At 35.3% G+C, this 4,286-nt stretch overlaps 1 long non-coding RNA gene across 1 annotated transcript in view; it reads right to left on the minus strand.

Moving 5' to 3' along the window:
* Window positions 1–329: 329 nt before the first annotated feature.
* The window catches only part of LOC106517140 (uncharacterized), a 29,594-nt gene continuing 25,637 nt past the window's right edge, over window positions 330–4,286 (minus strand). Inside the window, exon 3 of the long non-coding RNA XR_001310166.1 lies at window positions 330–413. This is a non-coding gene — a long non-coding RNA (uncharacterized LOC106517140). The remainder of the gene's footprint in view (window positions 414–4,286) is intronic.

Below are 4,286 nucleotides of genomic sequence, written 5' to 3' on the forward strand. Positions count from 1 at the left end.
GTCCCTCAGTGCTTTTTTTTCACACAAAGAGAACTCATTTAAAKCCAATTAAAGCTACACAGAGTGCTTCTCAGCATTTTTCATTCATGTGTCACTTATTCTAACCTCCCAGCCCCTGCCGCCYATGGATGACTGACTTGTAACAGAGTCAGTGAACTATCTCTTCTTGTCAAACAAAACAACTGTTTCCAAAAGCTCAGAAAAATCTGTATAAACATGCCGTCATATTTGCATCACTTAYATTGCCTTAAAGCACAAGGTTTAGTCAAAAAGAAGCTAAAAACAACTTTGAAACTCAGCAAATATAATTATGCTTTACTTTACCTAATTCAGCTGGGCTTGGTGATCAGTGCTGCAGACATGTTATCCCAAGGTTGCAGGTTTGAGYCCAGGTTGCATCAAGGAAGAGCATCCTGTGCAAAACAAGTGACAAATCTTTMGTGTGAGTTTGCTCACTGTGCCGACCACTGCTGAAGAGACGACAAACTTTAGCTGATTTAGCTACAGACTCAATGTAAACAAGAAAAGGTTAATAAAATTGACAACACTTTCTGCTGAGTGTCCCGAGAGGAGTAAAAAAAAGTTTGTTGTGAGACAGCAGTGCATCACGGGTGGGCTGGCTCCAATCCCCCTCACTCCCTCAGTACATTCAGAAAGTGCCTCTATTAAAACTACTAAAAATACTTCTTAAAAATACAGACTACAGTCAATATTTCTCAACATGCACCTGGCTTTAGAGTTGATGTTTCCTGTCAGCAAATTTCTAGAAATCAAATCCTTTTTTGGAAATGTATACCATTCAAAATGAAGGACATAGATGACATCATTCGTCTGAACTGAGTGGGACGTTTTTTACAACTTTATTGTTTTTTTTTTCTGAAATAGACAAAAAGAAGCTAATCTTTACATTGGTTTATTTGATTGCGTGTTTTACTTATAATGAAGTGTGAATTGGATGAACACATTTATATATTTTCCTGGACATGACATGTACAAACAGAACAATAATCAAGCAGATGGAAATAAGAAATAAAAGCCAGGAATAGAGGTCATGACTCCGGATCAGATATAGGGGGGTTAGAAAATGTGTGAAGGAATGACTGAAGACATGAATAAATRTTTTGTTTATGCAAAGCAACTGTGAGGCCAAAGTTTGGTCGTACGTTAGTATGCAATCCTAGAATCCACATATAGATTAATAACAAGATCTGTGATATTTAAAYGAAAAACTAAATGAATGGTAAAAGTTTGTTCCTTTTTTTTACTGGGAAGTCTGAATGTCTGTGTTCCAATTAAGAAAAATCAAATGGAAAACTCTCTGTCTTTCAACTTGGAAATAGTGGAAATATTCCAYGCTGTCATGATCATTAGTAAAAAGAGCAGTGGTGTAAAAAATTCAGAACAGAATTTTTTTTTACAGTTTTGGAAAGTTGCCACGTTATCATTATTTCCAAAAAAGCCAATTTGATCAATGTGAAAATATAATTTCTTATTTTTGATCAAGGTGAGGTGAAAGGTGTTTTTTATCTGAGGGGAAAATAAAATGTTTTGGAGACTGTCAAATTGTGGATGCTTTCAAAAGACTAAAAATGGGACCATTTAGTGAAAATCTGCCTTTTTTTACAGTAAATCATTGAACATTTTGAAAATAAAATTTGCCTGTGAGCAAACCTTCTCTGCTTACAAAAGACCTGAAAGCTTTTTCTGAGTTATTAACTAATCATCTAAACAAAAGGGTGACATCACTTATCAAATGCAAAATATGCAGATACAAAAAAAAAATAATTAAATATGTTAATTTCAGAGTTTTATTACTATTTTTTTAATCTTTTAAACTAAAAGTATTCCTTCGTGTTTTCTTTTAAGCTCATCCTGTCTTGTCTTGTCCTCATTTGTAGTTTGGGTGGCTCTTTGTGTCGAGCACCAGATGTGTACGATTCAAAGCATCTGTGTAGCTCTGGAGCAGAGGCCCAGCTATAAATGTAGGACCTGCTTACTAAGCAAAAAAAAAAAAAAAAAGTTCCAATAGCAGTGAAAGTGTGCCCCTTTCTGTAGAGCAGGAAATGCTCCTTTCCAGGACAGTTACACTATCACAACCAAACAGAAGAGCCCTGGCTGCCAAATTTCATCCCTTAGCCCACAATTCACGACGTAAGAAAAAAAAACAAATCCTTTGTGTACAAAAACCACACTATGATCCACATGGTCGACTTTATTACTATACTTTTGCCAGCACTGGTCAAATGGGACAATTAATCAGGGAGCAACGGGAACAATGAAAGGAAGAACAACAACAATTTAGCGTTGCCAGTTGCTCTTATCGGACAATTCAGGCGTAAATATTTGTGTAGGTTTTTCCGTGATTCCTTTAGCCACAAAATATTTTGTTGCGCCAAACTAATCAACTTCACACTTCTTCTTGTAAACATAGAGGAGAAACTGCGGCAGCTACCAAAAAAAATGTTACTAAGAAAGGCCTTTTATTTTTGAGTCAACATTAGTTTCGTTCATTCTGTAGAAACACATAAAAGTTACATGTTGGATTCTGTGCCAAATGTAAATGTTAAACACAGGGCCAGCCCTAGCCTGTCTGGCACCCTATGCAAGTTTCCAGGTGGTGCTCCTTTTGCAATTTTCTAAATTTCACTGCCAAATTACAAATTAAATAGTTTTGTCTTTAAATATTATTTTTTATTTCAACAATATAATTCGTTTGAAACAGAATACCAGAAGTACCAACGTTTGCTGACAGCAATGAGGAACACCTGTTCATGTTCATGAGCAGAAGTGGAGTGAAGCAGTTCTGGGGGTAAATTATGTAAAAAGAAATCTACTCAAAACCATGCATTTTCCAGCCATTTCAAAAGCATTTTACTAAATTCTTGGTTTAAATCAAACAACATAAAATCAATATTTTATGAAGATAAAACACTGAAAACCAGACTTAAACCTGAACATTATCTGAGCTCATCATAACTGTTTTTCTATTTATACACTGAGCATCAACATTAATTTTTTTATCACAAAAGTTCCTTTGCACTATATAACACCTCATGTACTAACAAAGCAGTAATAAGTTATAAAATATTATATTTCTTCCCCCATTTGTGGCGCTGCCTAGATGGACAGAACCCTTAGCCTTTGCCTATACTGTCCATGCCAGCCCCGGTAAAGGGTTTTAGGGTACATGTGGACAAAAACATCTTATTTTCTTGGAAGCCTGCACTAAATGCAGTCAAAGCCTGGCCTTCCTTCAGTGCAAATCTTCCACCATTTTTCATGTTTTAAACCAAGATCGTCTCATGATGAGTAGAGATGGAGTTTGAGCTGATTGGAATAACGTTCTCTAACATTCAATTTGAGGTGACGTTGCAAGAYACTTCAGGTATTTTGGAAGTGCTGAGGATATATGTTTGGAATGACTCTCAGTTACTACCACATCAAAATTCATGTCCATGTCTGGAAAAGTAAGTTAGCTATAGTCGTTTTTGTGTTTGCTAAGGTTGGTTATCTTGCATTGCCCTCACAAGTTTGTTGCAGATGTACAGAAAATCAATTCTTTATGAGAGTTTAATTCAAACCCACCCAGTTGTTCATGAGATATTTTGCTAACAGACTGACAAATTAACTCACAAAAATGAACATAAGCAAAAAAACATTATCATCAGCCTTTTTGGTTTTTGCCTTTAGGCGGTGGGTGACAAGAATTATGTTGAAAGTCAAGTCCCCAAAGTCACACACTCTAGAACTTAAATCTAAATTTGGTTTTGTGCTGAMTAATTTTACACTCTTATTTGGGATACCTGACTCCAGTCAGTGTGACAATGATGTAAAATCTTAAAGTCTGACTCACCATTTGGGTACCAAGTACCTATAGGGCAAATTTACAACAAATAGTTAAAATACAAGCTTTTTATTCATGTCAATTAATAATTTATTATTCTCTAAGTAAACTGGAAATTTCTCCGTAAACAGTTTTTTTCTTTCAGCTTAGGAAGAAATGAGGTTGGTATCTAGATGATTTTTTTAAACTATTGACTTTAGGCATTTTTACATTCTTTTCTACAACAACATGAAAGTGAAGAGGAGCTTGAATAAAACGATGCTTTGTATAAGGTAGAGGAATGAAAAGCTGTTTTATTATATCCTTTGCAAGGTTTTTCTCAGATTAGCTGATACTCAAAWATTTTTTAAAAACCCATAAAGCAATTGGCGTGTTAGCATATGACTGCTTAGCAAGCCTTTATTTTATGGAGTGCATTGCAACGGTTAGGGTAATATATACA

The sequence above is a fragment of the Austrofundulus limnaeus genome, unplaced genomic scaffold, assembly GCF_001266775.1.
Source record: "Austrofundulus limnaeus strain Quisiro unplaced genomic scaffold, Austrofundulus_limnaeus-1.0 Scaffold45, whole genome shotgun sequence".
Lineage (NCBI taxonomy): Eukaryota > Metazoa > Chordata > Actinopteri > Cyprinodontiformes > Rivulidae > Austrofundulus > Austrofundulus limnaeus.